This window comes from Rhipicephalus sanguineus, chromosome 10, assembly GCF_013339695.2.
Source record: "Rhipicephalus sanguineus isolate Rsan-2018 chromosome 10, BIME_Rsan_1.4, whole genome shotgun sequence".
Classification (NCBI taxonomy): Eukaryota; Metazoa; Arthropoda; class Arachnida; order Ixodida; family Ixodidae; genus Rhipicephalus; species Rhipicephalus sanguineus.
The window spans coordinates 37546815-37559006 of record NC_051185.1 but is presented as its reverse complement, the minus strand read 5'-3'; the positions used below and the strand labels follow the sequence as shown (position 1 = coordinate 37559006).

General features: G+C 47.3%; 1 protein-coding gene across 1 annotated transcript in view; it reads left to right on the top strand.

The window, feature by feature from the left end:
• Positions 1-1866: 1866 nt before the first annotated feature.
• The window catches only part of LOC119371673 (homeobox-containing protein 1), a 210869-nt gene continuing 200543 nt past the window's right edge, over positions 1867-12192 (top strand). The window contains exon 1 of the mRNA XM_037642121.2: positions 1867-2207. The gene's annotated coding sequence lies outside the window, so the exon portion shown is untranslated. The remainder of the gene's footprint in view (positions 2208-12192) is intronic.

The following is a 12192-nucleotide window of genomic DNA, read 5'->3' as shown; positions in this document are numbered from 1 at the left end:
CGACAACTGTTGCTGTTCTTGCAATTGGTATTGTCTCTTCTTCTTCAAGACAAGACCACTTGTTGAAACATTGGCTGCAGCGACACGCACCAGTTCCAGGATATTCATTGCTTCATGCATCCGTTTGCAGCACGAAGCTACAAGGAAATCCATATGGATTTCTTCTGAAAGAAGAGCTTCTTAGTTAATGAAAAATTCCACCTTGCGGGATTCCGCACAACTGATTTTCCAGCACTAACAACATGACACTGGCAAAAATTTGCGAATGGCGTGCGGTCCGCCAATGCCCCATCAATTCACCACAAAGGACCTGCGCCTCCCCTTCCTCAATAAAGGAGCTTCAGCCTATCAATCTCTCAGTGATTACCGTTTAACCATAGACCTATTCAATCCTGCGTGCACCAACTTGACTCGATGTCTTCAAGCTTGATCTCATCGTAGTTATAGAATACTACATCTCCAACTGCGTCTCTTCCTCACCTGGCATCGACATTGTTATTCTGACGTACCGACACTTATCGGTGGTGTCAACTACGCAATCTTACCCAACTCCATTGTTGAATGTCGATCAGAACGTGAACTCCCAGCATAAGCTATTTAATTAATATCCTGCAGTCTTGCCGTTATTCCTCCGTGCTACATACCCCCATTGTTTAATACTGGTGTCACGCGGTCACTTTCGATGGCAGTCTGGCCTGATTCAGATTGAATTTCTTGATAACGATTGGCTCCTTTGCACAAGTTGCGAAAAGGGGCCAATTACGGTTGAGAAGTTCAGTCTATCGGGATTGAAAGTGCCCACGTGGCATTGTCATAATGCATCGTGATGAACAGTTTTAAACAAGGAAATGATCCTTAGCTGAGCACTCTTGTAGTATTACCAATGCAGAGGCTGTCGTTAGAATTAGTAGTATGAAAATGCGTTTAAACGAACCTTTTTTTTTGTTTCACACAGCGTGTATGATGAAGATTACATGTACGGAGCATGTTTATTGTTTCCTTAGTTAAAACAGGTTGTGGAACATGAATGAGAGAAGATTTTACTAGCAGTACCTGGACTGCAACGTAGAAGTAGTAAATGTGGGTCACAGTTTTCTTGTGTGAGCACTGTAACGTTTTGGAACAGACCCACAATATGGTCACCAAGTTGGTCATTTTAGAGGGTGAAATAAATGTGCTCAGTAACAACTTTCGATTGCAGCATTTGACAGGCTGCCAGTTTCTAACATTTATTCTCCAATTTAAGTTGACCTGCCTAAGTTGGTCGTCAAGCATGCTGTCCTTTTTTTTTTTGGCTATCTATATGACCCAGTTCGCTCTGTTAGCTGGTGCAGGTTCAAAATTTTTTTGCTGTCGTTGAAGGTGAAGGATCCCGCCTTCTTATGTAAAAGTCAACGTTTCAGAAGAGATAAAAACAAACATGTAAGACTTGTGGAAGTAGGTGTGGTCCAGTGGAAGTTTACAACGACAGTTGTGTGGTGTAAGCCTCGTGATGTTCCAACTAACAATCGTGCGTAAACCCCACAAAGTTGGCAGAGATAGCACTTCGCTGCTCAAAGAAACGCGCGCATCTAGATAAAGCTAGGTGCACTGGAGCAGGGATTTCGAGTTGCTGGGCAGAGCCGGCATTCCAATACATATATCCTCGCATCCCGCGCGGCACTCGCCAAAGCACCATCAACCGAAACTGTAACTGGGCGGTCCTCCGATTAAAGAAACGAACGAAACAAAAATAAGTAATCGTATGCGACCCGCTCCGACCCGGCGATCTCGTTGCTCGCGAGTTCCCGCGAAAGATTCCTTCAAAATCCGCATTTTATTTTACATTTCGCCCGCACCCTCTCGGGCCAGGCAGGACGTAGAGCAAGCTTCTCGCTCTTTTATTTTTCGCGAAAACTGAATATCGCGCGCGGGCCACCCTTCCAACTTTCGGCACCAGTTCTGCGCTCATCGAGCAAGTTCACGTTCTCCACAACACCCCTCCTCCTCCTTTTTCTTGCTTTTCGTTACGTTCCGTTTCTCCGACTCCCGGCGGCGCGCGGCGTTGACGTTGTTTAAAGATGGCGGCATCCATTATTAAGGTTTGCGTTAGTAGCGAGTTCCCGGATAATTTAGCCCCGTATTTGTGCATCGCCATGGCTTAGTTTCGTTACAAATGCGTCGACCGAGTGGAACGGGAGGTGCCGGGAGGAGCAACGCCGGAGCCGGTAAGCCTGTCTCGCACGTTTTGCTGGTTTTTTCTTCTCTCGCTCATCTCAGCGAGCAGCGCCGCCGCCGAGGCGCCCTCCGGAGCGAAATATTTTGGTTACTCCATTTTTAGTAATCGCTTTTTATTCGCGAACCCCGGGGATCGGTTTTATGGTTCGTCCCCGGCGCTAACCTTCACCTAACACCGGCCATGTTGCCCGAGCGCGAGGACAAACCGTGCTTTCTGCGCGAGGAACGCATCTTTCGGGGGTTCCCCACTCGTGCGCTGTACCATTCGGTTTCTAAAAGGGCGCGTTTTGGACATTTTTCTTGCTGCTGCTCGCAGCGCAGCGCTGGCCGATTTTTTTCTTTTAGCGCCGCTCGCATGTTCTCCGCCCCGCTCCGAAGGCGCGCTCTCGTGATGAGAAGTTCGGCGCGGGTGCTTTGGGAGGTTTTGATAGTTTGTCGCTGGTTTTGCCGTGGGGTAGGACGATGTTGTGTGGCTGCGTAGCGCGCCTACATCGGCGTCGTTTGCGGGCCGATCCCCCGTAGTTGCCGCGAGCTGTCACGATTGCAAATCGTGGGACGGTTTCTCGTGTCGGCTTCGGGCCGCTTTTGCGGAAGCAGTGCGAAGGAATCGAGCAAAAAGAAAAAGAAGCGCTGTAAAAGGATCAGGGCCGCCGTTCACAGTCTACGCTTTTTTTTCCGTTCGCCCCCTTGGCGATGAGCGGAGCGAAAGAAAGCTCTGTGAACCGAAGATTTTTGCTGCTGCTTGCTTTAGGGCGACTCCGGGGTTGGTGTGGCTTCGGTTACGGCGGCGCTGGCATTGTACAGTACTGCCGTGTTTCGTGACTAGCAGTGACACTAATACGGATCTCGCTTGCTTTCACGTCCGGGCAAAGCGATCGCTGACTTGCATCAAATCGCGCACTCACACCGAGCAATCGTATTCGAGTTGTATTCTTGCCTGTTCTATGTAATACACGACACGCCACTTTCCCAGCGATTGCGTTGTTTGATTTCTTGACCCTGTGTTACTTTTCATTTGGAAGGGAGGTGGAATGTTCGATGGTACAGTGTACGGAACGAGTTGTTTATCTTTATGCGCCTGTGGTTGCGCCGATTCTGGAGCCTGAAACTTTGTGTTTTTGTATTTTTTTTTACGCCAGTTGTTAGGGGGTGGGGGTTGGATGTTTCGAAAACATGGTGCAGATGGGCAAACCTGCAAAACCAGTGTTAGTAGTAGCTGTGAAACACGCCACGGATACGTTGCGACTGTATCTGTTTGTAGCGTTACGAGCTGTAATGACTACATACAAACCTTTAGTTTCGAGGGGGTGGGGGGGGGCTCTAGGGGCTCCAGCCCTATTTCGAAGAGGAGCAGAATTCAACGAAAAAAAAAAAGTAAGAAAAACACGAGACAGCGAGAACAGAGCGTCGGAGGAGAAACGGAAAGTAAACAAGCAGCTCTGCATACACACACACACGGGCTCGCTTTTATGATAGATTACTCCAAACGCCAAGAAACACACACGCGCGCACATTCAGCTATTCCCTACATTTCGCGGGGTTTCTTTTTTTTTTTCTCTTATTTATTCCAGCAAAAACGAAACACAGAAACAGAGCATTGCTCTACGAGGCCCGGCAGTCATCTTTTTCGTTCCGCGTTGTGCGTGTGTGCGTGCGTTGTACGACTGACTGTTTTCGGTTTTTCTTTTTGCGCGAGCGGCGCCGAATCTGCTACAATGTATCTTTTGCGAAGCCGCTTTCATTCCATCCTTCTTCCCTCCTCCTTGCCTCGATTATATTCTTTTGCGTTTCGTGCCTCTCTCCGTGCAACGCGTCACAGCAGTTGTTCCCGCGTTGTGCGCTTTTATTTTTTTTTTTTTCTCGAAATGCGAAGACCTCGCGTGCCTAGCGGTACTAGGCACATCGCGTCACGTTTGTATCGATTTAATCATTTATAGCGTTGTCGTTGACGACCAACGATGTCGTTGTGTGGTGCTGCCGGGAAAGAAGGAACGGGAAAGGGGGGCCCCAGTTTCTTTCTCTGTTGGTCGTGGCTTCAGGCTTCCGTAGGAACCCTCCGGTGGTGGTATTCCTCTATTATTCTTTTTATAGATTCCCTCTTCCTCCTTTCTCCTCTCCGCTGCACCTCTCCACTCCTCTCGCTCCGTTTTTTTTTTCTTTTTTTCCGGGGCTGGTTTCATTTCGATCTACCATTCCGGCTTTGCCGAAATGGTGCGCGGAAACTGGTTGCGTGGGTTTTCGAGGGAGTAGTTTAGAGAGGCAGCGGAGTGCTGTAACAACGACGGCCATTTCGAGGACGAGCCGTATCCCCCCACTGAGGCCCTCATGTCTATCTATCCATCTAGTATTCCGAATGCTCCGAAAGCGTGTTTCTTTCGAGTGTTGTCGTTTTTTTTTTTTTTTTTGCTTGTATCGTGCGAAATTTGTCGTCCGCCTCTTCGCGCGCGTTTTTGTTCCAACAAAACTCCGTAAATTTAACGTTTTTGGTGCCGCGGGCTTTTATTTTAGAACTCCATCGCTTTTAACTATCGCGACATGAAAGAAGAATGAGATGAAGAATTAAGAGGGCTTGAAAAAATAAATACTTCGCTCTGGAATTTGCAGCGCCTCGAAACGAAATGGAAGAATGCTTTGCTTGGCGGCGCACGAGCGCTCTCTGGTTGGGAGTGCGCGAATTAATAATGGAAGAACTGGCAGGGAAAAAAAATAACGTAAATAAGTAGAACGGTCTCGTAGTTTTGGGTGTGGGTGGGTGTGCGAACATTTTTTTTTTTTTTCTCGTCGGAGAGAGAAGAGTATTTCCTCGTGCGAACTGCCGCTCTTGGTGTGGAAGCTTTTTTCTGGATGTGGGGGAGGGGTTGGTACGGATCGATCGCTTTAAAATATGCGGGAAGATGGTGATGTTTCGTTGGCCCAGCATAGCGCTGGTTCCCTCTTTATTTTTTTTATTTTTTTTGTTTGTTTCCTGTTCTAGTATTCTCCGTATTCTGGGTGTCGTGTATGGCTCCTCCGTTGCCTTGGCTGTGGCTTTGCCTTGGAATCAACGACGCGCTTCGCTCCGAGATTAAAAAAAAAAAAAAAGGCGCGCCTTGGGATCACTAGCAAATCGCGGCATGTTGCGGGTCTTTAACCCGTGCCACGCTTCTCTCCTCCTTCGAATACTTCCTTGCCGAGAGGTCTCAAGCAGCGGAAACATCTACGGCCTTCTAAGACCGTATCCACACTTCACTTCTCCATCAAGCATTTCCCAACCAGTTGCGCAACCAAGCTTCTACAACTACACGCTTCAACATCTTCCGGCGTCGGCTGTCGTGACCCACGTTTCCGAAAGGGGGTGTTAGCTAACCCGCGCGCCATCTGTGGGGCTAAAATATAGTAATTTTTAGACGATCTCTGTTGTCGCTTTGGTTCGTCTGCTAGTTTTGCGAGATCCACAGGTGGCGCCGTAGTTCGTTGAGCCCGAAATCATGGCCCCGATTTGTGTACCACCTTTTTTTTTTGTTTAATTTTTAATGGATCTAGGCTCGTTTTCGCTACTGTAGTGGCATTAAGCTCGGCGTTCGCGCCGCTCTGGCGGAAGTGGCGTCGCAGTACTTTTCCGTCCCGGGATTCTGTGGTTTTGGTTTTGTTGTCTTTCGCTTCTTGCGTCGTTGCAACACCATGCGGGCGCAGCGGATGCGAACTTGCGATCACCCTGTATTTCGAATTTATGCAGTCCGGCGTGTGTGTGTGTACGCGTGCGTGCGTGCGTGCCTGCGCGCGTTGTATCTCGCGTGGGTTTTCTTCTCTGTCAGACTTTTCGTCCACTTTAATTTGTTAAGATTTATGTCTAATTACTACGAATAACGTCCCCTATACTTTCCTTGGTTTGATTGTCTGTTGGTTCTCATTAATGTGGGTAGATGATCGTTATATAAGATGTCTTGAAAACGCTAGTGGGCGCCTGGATTGCATGGTGTCTGCAGTGAGCCGCATAGTTGTACCAGGGACTATGGTGAGAAACTTCGCTGCGGGTGTGTTTGTGTAAGATGTGTCGGTGTGTGTGTGTGGGGGGGGGGGGGGGGGGGTTCATGCAGGCGCGCTGCCAGTGAGCAGAGCGCTTTTATTTGGGAACGGCGTTAGTAATTACACCGGAAACGGGTTCTACACAAGGAGTTTTAGGGATGAAAAATGCAAGGCTTCGATGTTTGCCGTGAGCTATGGTACCGTAGGTGAACCCCGTCCGCCAATCGATTTCTAACGTTTCAAGTTGTATTCATTCGTCATACGGCGCGGCCCCTGCACATGCAGGACGTGTGCGGCTGAAAGGCATGTCCTATGCGCGCGTGTGTGTACGTTAGGTCGGTTAAATGTCGATGAAATAAATGAGGCTGTTGGAGCAGCTGTCATTAACGTCAACTTTCATGTGGCCTGTTGGCGGGGAATTGGCAAGAACATCCAGGTGGACTATAACGGGGTCAACGTGTAAAATGAGATGCGTAGGGCCAGGGGGCGGCGTCTGTGAGTTGTCGCGCTTGCTAATTACCGGCAGTGTATCCTTCCTGTCGTGATTGGTTGGCTTTTATGGATGGCGAGAAAGCAGTCAGAAATGTTTGTTATATAGGGTTGACTCTCTAGCTCCACAACGTCATCGCGACTTCCAGATGTATGAAACGGAGAGCGAGCCTTGTGTATTTGGCTCTGTGCTAACCACCCATGCATAATAATAATATCTGGTTAGACACAATATTATTAATGAGAACTAACAGACAATAATGCCAAGGAAAGTATAAGCGGTGTTACTTGTAATAATTGGGATATAAATGTCCACTTTACTTTCTTCACATTTATAACCCAATTATCATAAATAACACCCCTTATACTTTCCTTGGCATTATTGTCTGTTAGTCCTCGTTAATATTGTGTCTAACAAAGAAAAACGAGCCCTTGAAAGTCATCTTCTTTTCTTCAATAATATATGGTGTATTACGTGCCAAAACCACGATGTGATTACGAGTCGCGCCGTAGTGGAGGGATTCCGAAATATCGACCACCTGGGGTTCTTTACAACGTGCACCTAAATCTAAGTACGCGGGCCTCTCTCTGGCTAGCATTTCGCTTCCTTAGAAATGCGCCCGCAAAGGCCGGGATTCGACCCCGCGACCATCGCGTCGGCAATCGGGGCGGGGGGGGGGGGGGGGGGGTTCTCTGATGTGCTTAGAAGCCCCCGCCGTGGGCCGCGTATTCTGGGATGATCACTTCCGGCGACATGCATTGTAGCCTCGCGTGATGTGTATAAAATCTCGCGTGTCCCGCGACTGATGCGACTATACACAGTGGCGCACCTTTCCCCAGCCAGCAATCGGCGCTCACCGAAAAGCTATGCATGTCCGGCGATATCTCCAAAAGTAGTCATATCGTCTCAGGATCGTAACGGTCCTGTATTTACGCATTACGTATATATTATATAGTGGCGGCGTATTGAACCAATCAAAACGCGGGGCCTTATAAGAAGCCCCCCCCCCCCTCCCCCCGAGATCAATCAGCACTGACGTACGTACCAAAACATCGAGTTGGACAAATGTGCAGAATAAGTGTATACGCCCGGACATCGGGACCGGGACTGGCGCTCTCGAAGCGATACGATTATTATTATTATTTTTTTTTTTTGACGAGTCGCGTGATTTGGAGTACATATCTCGCGACGACTCACGCGCATCATAGGGGGGTGGACTCTTTTAGCGTGTCGAGCGGCGCCTCGCGTGTACTCGCGTGCCGTCGCCGACGCCACCTGGCGTCGGGGGGCTATTAGCGACGTCTCGCGGTGTGCATGTTGACCGAGTACCGCATATCAGCGCGGTGTGTATTTACCCGTATCGGTCGCTTGCATCGTACCTTATGGTCTTTCTTTCTTTCTTTCTTTCTTGAATCTGCGATAGGCAAAATTTGTCTCCGTCCAAAAAAAAAAAAAAAGGAAAACTTTGTGGCCGATTGTACGGTTTCTAATGTGGGCAGTTTGTTTACTAGGTCGCCGCGATGTTTTGGTCCCCGCTTCACATTTAAAAGTGCGAGCGTTGTGAAGGACTCGATAGCTCTCTGCAAAACACATTTGTCACTTGCGGGTTTTTATCAAGGGGTCATCGATCCCTCGGGCTCTTCGGTATTGTGCGCGCGTCAAAAAAAAAAAGAAAGAGAAAGAAATAAAAGAGAGAGACACAATGAGAAAACCTTGGTAGAGAACCTGTAATTATGATTAACACTGCGCTTACAAAGTTTAAAAAAAAAACGCAGAAAGGTGTATCAAGCACGGATGATCAGTTACCAGGGCCCGAATTCACAAAACTTCTCTTTCGTAAGTGCGTTTTCTGATTGGTCAGTCGGCTTCGCTAACGACATGTCCCGCAGTGATGGAAGTGCTTCTCCAATTGCTCCAAAATAGAAATGCTGCTCCAAACTGTGATTCTTGTCAGTAACTGGTCCGAACCTGCTCCGAAACGGCACTGAGAAAATGAAGACGAGAAAACTTTAACCGTGTGACCAACTGGCAAGCCCTAAAGAAACCGAAATCAGTCGGCATACTATCAGCCTAGTATGCTAGTATGCAGCTTTATCAGCTCTGATATCCTTTATGCAACAAGAACTGGCATATCAAACATACTAGCTCATTTAGCAGGCTTTTTTTCTTTCAGTTTGACATGCCGGCTATTTTGGTGATATGGGAAATGGCCGCGGATTACTTTGATCTCATACCTATTATAAGCTGCTGCTTTGGCAACAGTTATATGTGACTGTGGTTACTTCTATAATGTGGTACTCAGCTCTACCGGTTTGATCTAATTTTGACACAAGTACTCATATTTATATATATATATATATATATATATATATATATATATATATATATATATAGCTCATTTCACAGCACATTCAATAACTACCTATCTTTTTAATTGTTCGTTTCTTGCAATTTACATTGATTGTTCGTCTGTGAAATACTTCTCACAACAAATATTAATATTAATATCAAAGCGCTTCGGCGATGCTTTGAATTGTAGGAGTTGTATGGCATATTTTGCCATCTGCTCCTAAATCAGCAGTAGCCCGCCAAACTGACGTTTTTTTCTGCGCTAAAAAACACGATTGGCTGCTCGAAAGCGATACTTTTTCTGCTCCGAAATGTGCTCCAAAATATAAAAAAAAATCACAGCATATCCACGGAGTGAATGATGATGAGTGGGCGAAGCTGCGGAGGTTAATCGGTAAACCGTGAATCTTCCGTGAATTCTGCCCAGTACATCATCACCGACGTGAGATCGGGCGCGTTTATACTAAAGGTTCGATGAGAGTTATGACGACTTGCAGCTCACTTTAATTTTACATGTACGCTGTGAATTTTCATTGTTTAATCACGCACAGGAGAAATCGCACACGCGCACTACCTTGGAGGTCAAAATCCAGTGCCTATATATACGGGGTGGTCAGTGAACGGTTGTGCAGCGCGAGTGGTCGGTTTTTTTCAATCAAGACGCTGCCGCGACGCTGCCTCGCGACGGCGCCGCTGCGCCGCGAGGCAAGATAGGGGAGGGGGTCGTAGGAGAGGAGAAAGAGGGGGAAGCGTAGGAGAGGAGAGGGCGATACATATCACGTACTATCGCAGCGCATTGTCTTTAGGGAGCCTTCATGTGTGCACGCCCCCTCCGTTTTTAAGACTGGCTTTGGGATAGGGGAAGGGGAAGTGGAAGTGGAGAGGGGTAGAGGACATGGGGGAATGGTGAGGGGGAGTGGAGAGGAGGTGTGTGAAGAGGGTATGCGCATGCGCAGTAAGGGTGGTCACACCACCACCACCACCACCGGACAGATACTGCCGGCTGCCGGGAGATACGCCGGACAACGGAGACGTGACAAGGTTAGACTAAGAGGAGCTACGCCCCTAAAATCACTTCCGTGACTGCTCCCGCATCGTCGTGGTTGGCTGAAATATTATTCTACGAAAATTAGTAGACCCAACATGTTTTCGTAATACAGGCCCCGGTCTGTTTATCAGTGGCACAAGCAGCGAGTGACACTCCTGTTTCTCTTCCAAGCACTTCCGGTCGAGCGCCTACTTCCGGTTTTCCGAATATTCATATAATAGGTATTCTAAAAAATAAAACTGGTACGAAATCGGTGCATCTTTTCAAGTCAAGAGCTATATTAGATACATGATGTCGGAGCATACGTTTACTTCCGGTAAGGGTCAATTTAACTGTCGGAATGATTGACGAAAATTAATTGTATGAGTTCGTTGAAAGAGTAGACAGTTTTCTTGCGAGCAGTTTGGGTCGTTGCGCCACCTGGCGGAGCAGATCTCAACCACGTGCTTCTAGAATTGTACGTGGCCTCTGGGATTCGCTTCGGCAGCGCGACAAAACACAACGAGGAATACTTCAGAGAACACGAACGCCGACGTGCGAGTGTCGCTACCAGACTCCTAAGTGAAGGTCTATAGACTATAGGGTCGCCTGCAGTTTTTAATGTCAATATCATTGATCAACCATTGTGAATAGACATTTAAAAGGAGATGCAGGAGTTATGAGGGAAGACAGGAGTGCGCCTAAAATTATGGCTGTCCTTGCCGCTGTTGGTGTTCATCGTATCCTTCCATGAATCATGCCGTATCGTATATGGTACGTTGTTAGGGTATCTGCTTAATTACTCTAATTAGCGTGAAGCCTGCTTACTGGCCCGTTGGTAGTGACGTCTTCCTAGTTCCTGTGTGTATTTTGAAAAAAAAAAAAGAAGCAACGACATTAAAATGCAAGTTATGTTTACGCCCTTACACAAATGCCCGAAGGTGGGTAAAAAATATGGAGCTCACGCAGACTCGCTCAAATAAGGTATTTTCCGCTTATGGCTCACTCGGACTCAGACTCATCAAAATTTTTCTCAACCGGACTCGCTCAGACTCACCGAAATATTACTCAGCCGGACTCACTCAGACTCACGGCTCAATCTGAGTCTGCGTGAGTCGACTCATGAGTGAGTTTGCCGACGTATGCAAATTCCACATATGGACCTATACAAAAAAATATTTATAAGACTTCATCAGGAATTTTGCAAATGTGGCCATACATGGATATGTACCACACATGGCCTGATATGCCCAATTCGGCAATTCCTGATGTGACCATGTACGGATGAGGTCTCTATATGGACAGAAGCCATATACGGCTTTATATACGGTACCTAATTTTATGTAAAGCTGCGTATGGATAATTTCTATATGTGGATTCGGCTAACGTGGATGGCATAAACTGCATTTTCACAAAATAATTTTACAGCCATAAATAATGATACCCCAGGGATCAAGCTCGTCGTCGTGCGCTCCACTTTTCAATAAATGTTTTCCGTGCGGAAGCTTTCACTTTAGTGTAGTTGTTTTGCATGCAAAACAACTACACTAAATATAGTACGTGCACGTACTATATTTGTTATTTGTTTGGATTTTAAAATCGCGACCTGAACACAGCTGTCCGAACCTAAAAACCTCGCTGCGCACAACACGCTATGGTAGCAGACGGCTTTTTTATGGTTGTTAAAGCCCGAGGAAAAGGCGGGGGGGAGGGGGAGCACATTCGGTAAATTAATTGAGGAATACATACGAATGGCAGTAACTATGTTATGAGGACACGGAAAGCGATACATGTGTGATGTTTGTCGAGGAGAGGTATTAAGCTGTAGCCTGGGCTCTGCGGAATTAGCCGCGGCCGCCTCCTATTGGCGTGCAGCCGCAGCGGTCGCTTGACGTCACCATCCCACTACGCCGAACGTATTGTTTGCGTGTTGAACGTTGCGTGTTTTGTGTATCTCGCGTTATATGGCTGTGGCTGTATCGCTCGCGTCGTTTTGTTATGTGTCGTTTGCGTGTCAAAAAAAAAAATTCATTTAGGTTTCCAGGCCAGGTATTACATGTGAGAACATAACGGGTACTGACACGAAGTTTTTCCGTCCTTTCTT